The 12,019-nt window shown below is 38.8% G+C and overlaps 1 protein-coding gene across 21 annotated transcripts in view; it reads right to left on the bottom strand.

Moving 5' to 3' along the window:
• LOC143838184 (uncharacterized) overlaps positions 1–12,019 on the bottom strand; it is a 229,256-nt gene that overhangs the window by 99,880 nt on the left and 117,357 nt on the right. Inside the window, exon 1 of one of the 21 annotated variants that reach the window (XR_013231287.1) lies at positions 8,952–9,345. The exons of the other annotated variants lie outside the window; for them this stretch is intronic. The gene's annotated coding sequence lies outside the window, so the exon portion shown is untranslated. Of the gene's footprint in view, positions 1–8,951; positions 9,346–12,019 lie in introns of those variants that run through there. 21 annotated transcript variants of the gene reach the window in all.

Genomic DNA, 12,019 nt, shown 5'->3' with positions numbered 1-12,019 from the left:
AGGCACACAGGCTGATTAGAATGATGCTGAGGGATAGAAGAGCCTAAATGGCAAACCGCTGGCACCCTAATACAGCCAGGCTAAGAGCTCAATTGTCAACAATGTCCTGATGTGTTCGCCATAGAAACAAGTTCTGTAAAGACCACAGAAGCCAACTCCAGGGCTCATCAACACAAAATGGGCATTTAAACCAGGAGTTCTCAACTTAGCTGAATGGCTGGAACCGGTAATTTGAAAGCAGCGTGAAGAATCACCCATTTACTTGGATACCAAGACATTGAGGAATTCAAAGCCAAAACATTTACATTCAAATGGTCTACTGCTTAATGATCAAACAAATTTGTGTTTGACACAGCACTTTTGAGAATGTCCAGTAAAAATATTTGAGAACCACTACACTATTCCTCAACTTAGCATATGAGTAGACACAGTTCATCTGAAGAAGTGAGCTCTAATTTATGAAAGTTCATGCTGTTATGTCGTTAGTCTTTAAGATGTTGTTGGAATTTTGTTTCAGAAGAACTGTGTAATTCTTGTACCATCCGCCATTGCCATTTTAATTCAAACAAGCTCAACTAATATTGGCTATTCCCCCCCCCCCAAAAAAAACCCTCTTATATTTTTCCAAGCCCACTCCAAATTACTTATTTGTACATGTATTGTTAGATTTTTATCCCACCACTCTTGGGAATGACTCATGGTGGGTAACAAGTGTTACATAAAACCCCTATTAAAACTTCTGTTAAAACGCCACACAACACCAAACACAAGATTGGCAGCAATATTTCCCCCATGCCCCAGCCAGCCTTTTCAGACAATCCTCTGCCTCAAGGTATGGGGTTCGCCTGATATTCTAGTGTAGCCCAAGAAAGGGCCCCTGATCTTCCTCATTCTGGCCTCAGCAAAAACCTGGTGGAAGAGCTCCATTTTACAGGCCCTGAGGAACTTTGACAGCTCCAATTACACCCAATGATACTGAGACCGTATCAGGTCCTGAAGAAAACTCTAATTTCCTGCAACTCCTGAGTCCCTCTCTATCTTTCATCTATGTAGACTTCAGTTTCTTTCTCTGACTGCAGATGTCACTGTTGAAGGACAGAGATTTCTCAGCTTTACGAATTCCTCAAGTGGTTTTAACAGAAGGGGAATACATTCTACCTCTTAGCCACAGCCCCCCCCGTCCCCCCCACACATACCATTGCTACTGCCCCTGGGGAGACAACCACAGCTCCTATCCCCTCATCAACTCTACTGCCAGCAACCCAAGTACAGTTTCAGATCCTCTGTTTCCTCCACCCCAATGAGGTTGAAGCGGCTCCCTGTCTCTGCTGCTGGACCTGTCGCATCACCCTACATTCCCAGTGCCAGTAAGTCTAGAGCAGCTCTGGCTCCCCTCAGAGAGCACAGCATCCAACCTCTGTTACCAGACCCAACATGTCTCTTGCCCCAGTCAGTGTAGGGCAGCTCCATCTTCCATCTTTTCAGAACGCCCAGCATGGCTCTCGGCCTCTGCCACCCCCATTGCCTCCAATATTTCAGTGATCCTGGCAAGGCATCTACCCTCTACTGCCAGGGCTCCAATGACTCTTATTATTCCCACCATTGCAGCCACTGCTACAAAAGGTAGTTTAGATGCCTGCATATACAGAGACCAAAGTTGTGTCTGTTTGACATTTCAACCCCCTGGTATACTTTCGTAAGTTTTCAGGGTTTTTTTCTGCAAGCCTGTGGAGTCCCCTAAGTTTGCATAACTTTCAAGTATGAGTAAGAATGGCCCCAGTCTGCAGATTTAGATAACCACAGATGAGACCATACTTCACTGTTAGAAATATAGAGAGTTGTTAGGACCTGGATTCTAGCACTTAAATGACAAAAGAATATATGTAGGAAAGCTGATTTATTCAAATCCAGTTCTCTGTCACTAGAAGTCAATATACTGCAGCCATATCCTCATGCTCCAGGCCCAAAAAAGATGACATTTCTAGGGAGAAAAATTGTTGGAAGAATAGTTCAAGGAGGTACTAATAAATTATGGAAGAGGCTTAGAAGAAATTTGAAATGAGGCAGACGATTAACACAAAGGAAGTAAAATAAGTTTCACAGAGAATAACTTATAAGATGTAAGAAGAGAAACCTGAAAGTTAAGCCTATCTACTTTGCAAAGCATCTTTACTATGGAATGAAATACTGAACAAATATATAAATATACATAAATTATGGAGAAGGATTTAATAGATTAATATTTGGATGGGAAACCACCAAGAAATACCAGACTTTCTTGAAGAGGCAGGCAATGGCAAACAACTTCTGAATGTCTGAATATCTCTTGCCTAAAAGGTTGTCATAAGTTGGCTGAGACCTGATGGCAAATAAAAATTTGATATAATATATGGTGTGTGTGTGTGTATATACAAACATATATACACATACACACATATATATGTAATATATATAGTATATGTAATATATGTAGTAATATATGTAGTAATAGAGCCTCTTGTGGCACAAAGTGGTAAGGCAGCAGAAATGCAGTCTGAAAGGTCTGCCCATGAGGCTGGGAGTTCGATCCCAGCAGCCGGCTCATGGTTGACTCAGCCTTCCATCCTTCCGAGGTCGGTAAAATGAGTAACCAGCTTGCTTGCTGGGGGGGTAAACGGTAATGACTGGGGAAGGCACTGGCAAACCACCCCGTATTGAGTCTGCCATGAAAACGCTAGAGGGCGTAACCCCAAGGGTTAGACATAACCCAGTGCTTGCACAGGGGATACCTTTACATTTACCTTATGTAGTAATATCATCATTAACTGATCAGTCAAAAATATTTATCACATGGCAAACTTCATTGGCTGATCCTCTTTGGTATGTAAAGAACCAAGAGCAATACCACTTCTGCTGCTCTGCATTCTTCCTATCATATCCTAACACGTTTTTGTAATGTTCTGAATCTCTTTGGATCAGCATTTTGGGTGGTAGACATTTAATTTGTGTGAGTGCTCTACTTGATTGCAGAACCTGACAAAATTGTAGCAGTCTCATCTTTCCTCCAGTTTGTGATAGGAATGGCGCAACTATGTGCTTCTTTTTCTAACTTTGTTTTTAGAATAAAATTCCATGGTCACCATGGGATGCCATGAAAAACCAAATCCTGTTATTTATGCTATACCTGCACAAATCGGGAATATAGACTGTCTTGGCACTGAGAGTGTGATGGAAGTTTTTTGTGTGTCTGTCTGCTTTACTAGGGAAAGGATTCTCTTGCAATTGAATGACCACAAAAACACCCTGAAAAATTCAGGTGGCAATGTACATACTGTCTTATATAGGAGACCCAACTGGGAGAATTAGGGTTTCTAGCTAGGTTAAATGTAGAATTGAGCAAGCCTGAAAAAATGAGTAATTTTTGGAATATGATTAATGGGAAGTTCAAATATTGATGTTTCAAAACTAAACACAGGCTGATTTTTTTTCTTACCGAGGAATATAAATGTAGCTTCCTCTTCATGAGCCTTATAAAGATCACAGAGGAGAAATCATTGCAGCAAATCTTCAATATCAGTCTCTGTTTCCTTTCTTCCAATAATTCACATTTACATTTTTTTTATTCTACACTATACTGAAAATCATGTTGCTACACCTCACATTTCAGAAGATGGGAAGGGGATAGATTTGTGAAAAAGTTTATAAAGAAGGTTTTGAGAATCAGCAGTACTTCTAGTGACTGGAAAACGACAAGAAAAAAATATAGCCAGTGGGTCAAGAGGAATGATATCATCAACACTCTTGATTCTGGAAGACTAGCGATTAACTACTGAGGGGACTTCAAAAGCCACTAGCAAGTTCAGATTTCTTTTCCAGATAGGAAACACCATCTGTACTTCTGTAAGAGTATTCTGGGTTGCTGTCCAATGTGTTTCAAAGCCTTGAGTGCTTTGATCCTCATGGAAAGTTGACAGTGTTTTCTTCCCAGACTATCCCTTCCAGGTCCTGTTCTCTTAGCAATACACCTTGGATGTCTAATAATCAAATAGTATGTCTGATAATCAAATAGGAACATTGATATCAGTGTGCAAAGGTGAGACACACACATGAAAACAGATAAATCCTTAATGCATACCACCCTACTACAGTTTATATGAGTGCAACAAATATAGAGTTGCAACAAGAATATAGAGTTGACTAAAGAGAAGCTCTAAAGAGAGTTTGCTTGTTGCCAAGAGGGGACAAGTCATGAGTACCTGAGGGAAAGGAAAAGAATGGAAGAAGAATGGAAGAATATTGACTGAGGAAGTGGGCATGCACACAAAAGCTCATGCCTTGAATAAATCTTTGTTGGTTTTAAAGGTGCTATTGGACTCAAATTTTGTAATATTCTTTCTAATTATCCATTCAAGTGCAAAACAATAGCATTTATCAACCAGAAAATCATGATCATTGAATATATGGCACTTCTAAACCAAATGTAACTACAGTGGCATACTGAGTTGCTGTTCAGATAGGTGTACCCTTCCTTTAAATTCTGATTGCAAGATAAATTGCCTATGGATTCTCCCACTTATTTTGTACCTTCATTTGTTCCCTTTTCTCCCCGCTGTGCAGAACACCTGGAGCTTGCTCATTACAACATGTGGGGAGGGGACAGATGAAAGGCCTTGGGAATGGGTGGGAGAAGCCACAGATGTCTCACTTCCTAATGAGTAGAGAATTTAAAGGAACAGTTGCATTAATTTAGGTTGCAACCTATCAATCTTGGAAAAGCCCTTTATTAATTGAATGCATAAAACTGTCAGAATGTACGTCAAAAAATACAAATGCGTTAAATGCTAGGAATGTTTTCTGTGGGGCAATGGCCAGCATGGTAAGCATTAGTGCTTCATTTTGGGGTCATATATATTGTATACAACATTTCTTTTAAAAAATGACAACATTGATTTAAACACCAGAGGAAGAACAATGATGAGTACAGCATCGATTCAATGCAAGGGTGCCTGTTATTTAAATTATATATGCACTTCAGAGAAATATATCTCTAAACAAAATTATATTTCTTAAGTAGAGAACAGTATGAAATGACAAAAGTTAAAAGCAAACAGCAAAGAAAGAAGACACCTTCATAGGCTCAATTACATTAAATCATAAGGAAGAAACACTTCTCCGTTTGCTATGGATTCCTGGAAAATCATTCAGTGGTAAAAATGGTACACTGTCTCCAACAGAAGGGTGACAGCTGAAACACTGAAGCCAGCATCTCCTGCTGGTTAATCAATACTGCAGTATTTGGCAACAGTTTACTAAGACACTGTAATTCTATCACTTTATCTTTTTAAGTAGGCATATGGAACATTGGAAAGTGAACTAAGGACAGTTTAATTTTTATACAGTGACAATAAAAACACAAAGGTATTAGCTTAGCTTAGTTCCACACTACTTCATACAATTTCTAAGAATTTCCTTTCGGTATCATTGCCAAGAATATCTGGCCATTCACCTAATCATTGATTTATGCAGGAGAACCAGTAAGTTATTGTTGCTGTGACATATGAAACAACATTTTTTGGGGGGAGGGGGGTGGAAAGTTAATATCAACTCAGGAATATTTAAAAACCCTGGAACTGCATATGTTTACAGCCTTGAAATCCAAAACGTATCAGATGAAACTGGCTCTAGTCCCCAAAAGCTTATGCTAGGATAAAAAAAATGTGCTTGTATTTAAAGTGCCAGAAGACCCCATTAGTTTGTCACAATTGTAATATGACACAGTGCCATATTATTTTTTAGGGTAATGCCAAAATAAAGTTGTTCAACTCACCCCCCACCAAGCTAATGACAACACTTGGTGAAATTCAGAAAGTTGGACTGTATTCTTAATCATATTCTGCTTACAATCACACGGTTACACAAAGAAGTTGTACAAAGTAAAGGAGATCATTTTTTCCACAGTGTTCAATACTGAATTAATAAAACAGTTTTCCTTTTGAAATCCTTGATCATCTTGCCAAATTCTGCTATTTGTCTACTATTAAGATACAGGGGGGGAAATGTCTCAAACAGATCCCTTTTCCAAAGTCTGTTCTCTTAAGAATGTAGTAACTTCTGTTTCACAATCTTGATATAGGATTCAGGTGGATAGCCGTGCTGGTCTGAAACTTAGCTCTTGTGATATAGGATTGTTAAGCATTATCTCAGCTAAGCATCATCTCTCCAAATACTATAAATTGTCACTTCCAATTTACAAGACAAAAATACATAACAGATTTAAGCTGGCATGCCAAGGTTAACAAGTGTTTTAAAGAAAACCTTGTTTTACTTTAAACCTTCTAGACTGGCAATTATGACATTCACCAAAGAACTTTCAAGTGGTACCTAGTTAAGAGATTCTAACTGCAGCCAATTAGGTGTTTCTCCAATTGCACCTGTTCTATGCAAGATGTACTCTTAAAAAATATCTTTCCTTTAAAGGATTACTTTTAAGCTATTAAATAAAGAAGGAGTGAAAAGACCTGAAGGGCAGTAAGGAGAAATTTGTATAATGACCAATTAACTTGAATTATCTTTTATTTATCATGCCAGCAATCATATCAGGTATAACACTGCATTTGATTGTTCTTACAGCAGCAATCTTAGTCAGTTTAAGAACAAAATTCATTACTAAAGAGGAAGACGGGGAAGTATTGCTATGTTTTTCTGCTATGTGAAAAAGCAACAAATCATATTCCCTGCTAGCCTGGAATCAATATTGTATTAGCTTGACACACATTTCCCAAACAAGACAAACCAATAATTTTCTTCTAATGGGGTGTGTGAATTATTGTACCCCTCCCTGAAGAAAAGCCCTCTGTATTGAATAACTTCTTAATCAGAGTCATTCCTTGCTATTCTTTCATACATAGAAATGCAAGGGCCATTAAGCATCACATGAGCAGAACATTTCTAATAGTAACAAAATCTGATAGTATTTGAATTCAAGGAACTTGCATAAGCCTGAAACAGTGAGTTCCTTTCAGAGGAATGAAAGTACTTCTGACTGCATATCTTTGTACCGTCAGTGATAATGGAGTAGCAGACAAACATTATCAGATAAAAGCACTATGGACCTTTTTTGGCCTTGTGGGATAAATATACTTAGGACTGATCCATTATATCGTCAGGCTGGGAGATGGAATACTGGGCATTCCTTGTCAATCTGCATGTTGTCTCATCGTCAGATAGCAGCAATGAAACACTTTTGCAAGGAAAATGAATGCCAATTTCCTCCTTTTTGATCCAAGTTTCAGTAGCTCTCTGAATAATAGATAGCTATTCATGGAGACTGGCTTGTTCCATACCATTAACTCAGAACAAAACATATTTTGAGTGGGGCAGCAGTGTTTACTTCTAAGAAATGATTAATTGTACGCCACCATTTATCACAGGGAAACAAAGACATTTAGGCACAATTTTGGACATAAATCAAGGTACATGCTCCTAAACATTAAAATGTGCCTTAAAATGGCATAGATTGAGGTTAGATTGGTCAGAGCAACTAAGCACTTTGCTTAGGCTCCTAGGAAGATTTCGCAATGACAACATGAACAGAGATCTCTTTTTGTGTCCTCCAGTGTGAAAGTAGGAGATGAGATCACCCCGCACCCATCACAATAGGTTTCACAATGAAAAAGCCATTTCTTGCCTTTGAATCACATCAAATAAATAACATTCATCCCAGCTATAATGAACAACTTTCAAAGTAAATTGAATCTCCTTAGCACTGCTTTCCCCCGCTGAACCATATTTACATAACAATATATCACAGGAAGTTCAGAATGAATCTTGCAAATGGGTAACTGAATAAAATGCATCTCTTGCACTGATTACTGTACACTCAGGCTTCAAACTGCTTCCCTTTAAACAATGCACTGACTTGCAATAAATGGAAAATACTGTACAGCACACGGTGTCAAAGTTGGTCTTTGATTCAGACCATACATTTATATTTGTAAGGTGTTTGTTCACCATAGCAAAGATCTAGTTTGTGATCAGGAGATGATGGCATGTTCTTTGCATTCTATCCAAAAAAGGGAATACATTATACCAGGATAGAATCACTTATTATCACGTGGCTTCCTTGGGTTAACTTTTATATTTGAAGTTGTTTTTCTGGAGTGCTTCTTGCTCTAAATTTTCTGTTCCAGCCAGACTAGGTTCATTGTACTTATTCAGTTCACATCTAGGATCTTCTAAATACCTTATATTCTTACAAAGCATCAACAGAAAATGCCCTAAAGATATTTTAAGCAGGATTTTGTTTTGTTAGGAGGGAGATTGGGAGCAGGAATTCTATCCCTAGTTTTACTGTATCAAGCAATGCATTTTGCTAACATACAGCTTCAATGCTTTTTACTTAAATAGTTGTTCCCATTTTTGACAACTTCTGACTAATGGAACACATTGGAAAGCAACATATTAAAGTTTAAAGGTTACACCTGCACTAAAATGTTTCCGGAACAATCTTTCTCCTAGAGCAGCTCTTGCGGATTATATTATTTCATCTCAGCAGGGGAAACCATTAATTTTTAAAACTCCCTGACCATGTTATGGATAAGAAAGTAAAATAATTTAAAAGTAGGGCCGAGGAAACGGTTTAAGTTCAGCATGTACACAATCAGTGCAAGGTGGCATTTCACCCCATTGAGCCGTAATCAATAAACGCCGAACTATCCAATGTAATACCATCTCAAAGACATCCTGGTGGTATATCTTTAACCATGAAAGATGGGAACTGGGATTTCTACTAACTTGGGAAATGAAAAAATAAATTTGGTTTTGTATATGCAATATACATTCTGGAAGCTGATCAGAAGAACCTGCATTCACAAATAGATAATTACACTCCCCCCCCCTTTAAGATATCACTTAAAGCTAACAGAAAGCTCACAAAAGATTTTAAATCTGAGAGGATAAACATTCTCTCTTACCAAAACTTGAAAACGGACTGTGTCTTCTCTCTTGCTGTCACCTCCAGTGCCCCCTCCTGCCACCATGGAGACTGGTTCAGCTCTCTTCAGAGTGCTGTGCCTTGGTTGGGGCTGTGACACTCCGCTGTTTGCGTAGACCTGTAAAGGGTGGCTGTGTGTGTGCGTGTGCGCACGCACAGGCAAAGTAAGTGCAAAAGGCAGCCTGCTGACTACTAGACTGGGGACTGAAATCACAGGCCGTGTGAGTGCTGAATGGAAATAATCAAAGCTCTTTCGTCTGTCAGAGCAGAAGTTGGGACCCCCCCCCCCCAAAGAAAGTGGGACTGTCAAAAGGGATTCTCAGGAAGAAAACCCTAGCAGAGGCAGACCTTCTCCAGGCTCCTAGAGCCTGCTCAGCAGCCCATGCAGAATACAGGTACCTATTGTTCCTGAGACAGATATGTAGCCAGCCACTCAGGCTCTGACAGATCTCTACAAACCAGTGAGCCTGCCTTTATTTTAACTCTTTACTTTCTGGCTCATTAATTCCCTGTGACACAAACGCAGCCCTCTTTATACCCTTCTGAAGCGGGAAGTGGTTTGTATTGGGGGGGGGGGGGAGTGGGGAAACACAATTACTAGACAATTGCTGGGCTTCAGTGACAGAGCTGGAAAACAAAAATGTCTATTTGTAAAAATGAAGATCAATCTGAGAGAATGCACTAACATGATACCAAGTGAATAACAGTCTCTGTTTCAAATAAAAGCTGAGTTAGAATTATTTATTGTTTTGTGTGTGTGTGTGTACATGCACACACATACACACACACAACATATATAAATATGTTTCTTGTGTAAATGTATTTTATTTTTTATTACTGGATATACATGATAGCCTAGGTATTGACAATCTACTTTCTTTGTCCCATCATTATTTGCTTGAAAAATATATAAGTCTTTAGCTTGCAAAGCCATTTCTAATTTAAGTTTATTACTTGGTGATAATACCAAAGACAGATACAACTCTGCAATAGATGGCACAATTACAGTAGGATCTTAGGTAGACCCAATTAGAATTGTTCTGCTGCAGCGCAATTCTATGAACCCTTTCTCGGGAGTAAGCCTCACTGGACAGACCTGAGCATGACTACAGACTGACTTAGGACTGTTCTCTGAGTCACCTACCAAAAAACCTTATTCAGAAGTACTGTATGAGAGCTGTATAACTTGCTACTGTGAATGTATGCCTTGCCCTAGAAATAATGTTTATCCTGTGAGAATTTAGGACAGCAGGGTGTTTTTTTTTCTGTGTCACATCTCAAGGCAAATATTTGGCCCTAGGGAAGGCAGCATGGTATAGCCCAGTCTTTTCTTATCTCATAAGATGAACAGAGTTGGCACTTGGATGGAGGACCACCAAGGAAGGCTCTGCAGAGGAAGGCAATGGCAAGCAACCTCAACTTCTCACTGTAAACCCCTTGCTAAAGTCTCCATAAGTCAGTTGTATTTTGACAGCACTTATGCGTGAATTTGCACCTGTCCTTCTGGTATTTGTAACCTTTTCTTTAAAAAAAATTCTGCCTCCAAGCAAAGTTAAGAATTCTGTCATAGACAAAATAAACAAAATTCAAAGCCAAGCCGGATATTTTAGAGTGCTTTAGCAAAGTTACATTTTTCTTAGCTTACTGAATTCAACAGTTGTAGAAGGGCTATCTCTGGTAAAGATGGCACATACCTACATGACCCAGAGCAGATTTAGATTCTGCAAAGAAAGTTTCCATTGGTTCAAGCAAGACCTGCATCCTAGTCTTTATAACCAGTTTCTTTTAGATCAACTTGTATTTTAACATAGGTTCTAGTGGAAGTCTTTGGACATGGGCTTAAATATTGAAATCCAATTCCTTGAATGTAAGTTGCTGAGATTCTTCTTTTTAATGGAATGAAACCTTCTGGTGTCTTTTGGGAGCAACACTATGTCTTTGAGGAATGCATTTGTATTAATAGTGCATCACACATACCAAACAAACTTAGTCCAATACTGGCAAGTGCAAGGCAAGAAGAAGAAGAAGAAGAGTTGGTTCTTATAAGCTACTTTTCTCTCCCCAAAGGAGTTTCAAAGCGGCTTACAATTCCTTCCGTTTCCTCTCCCCACAACAGACACCCTGTGAGGTAGGTGAGGCTGAGAGAGCCCTGATATCACTGCTCAGTCCGAACAGCTTCATCAGTGTTGTGGCCCAAGGTTACCCAGCTGGCTGCATGTGGAGGATCGGGGAATCAAACTCGCCAAATTAGAAGTTGGTGCTCTTAACCACTACACCAAGTATAAAGTGCTTATATACTCATATGTATGCATGTGAACAAACACCTGCTAATTTGTAGAGAATGAGGAAAAATCTGGAGACCAGATTGTTTATCTGTTTTGATACATTTTGCCAAAAAAATAAATATAATATTTTCTAAATATAATTTTAAAATAAAAATAGTGCTATTATTTTCATTTTACAGGAGACACTTTTAAAGTGTCAATTTTCTAAGTGACTGACCACAAACACTGCCTTGATTCGTAAAGTTAATGTTTCTCCCAGTATATACATTTATTATGCACTGGACTAAGCATTATGAAAATAGGGTTGTTCTCCTGAAATACACATTTTTAAAAAATCAACAGCTGAAGGAAATGCATAGAGTTTACCTGTTAGGAGAACGAATTCCTAGTTTTCCGCAAAACAGAGGGCACAAGTCTATCTCCTCACTTTTCACTAATAGTCAAAATACAATCGCAGACTAAAATCCAACGTGTTAAACCATTTACTGCAGAATCATTAATCCCATGGGTCTGCTCTTCCTTCAAGGAGCTCACAGCACTTTCAGAGCAATCCTTTGAGATAGTAAATCCCCAGATCTGAGAGACCATGATCCTCAAATTCATTCAGTGAGCTTCATCACTGATTCAGGGTTCTTTGACACCTACAAACTCAAGTTTAGTTCTAGCCAAAGCACTAGAAAGGAACAGATTCCTTACTTTCCATAATTTGATTTGAAAATCCATGAAAGTTTAAAGATTTTTTTGTTAACAGCTAGTCAGAAAA

Source organism: Paroedura picta, chromosome 5 (assembly GCF_049243985.1).
Source record: "Paroedura picta isolate Pp20150507F chromosome 5, Ppicta_v3.0, whole genome shotgun sequence".
Taxonomy (NCBI): domain Eukaryota; kingdom Metazoa; phylum Chordata; class Lepidosauria; order Squamata; family Gekkonidae; genus Paroedura; species Paroedura picta.
Note: the sequence above shows the minus strand (reverse complement) of the source record. Positions and strands in the feature narration are given on the sequence as shown.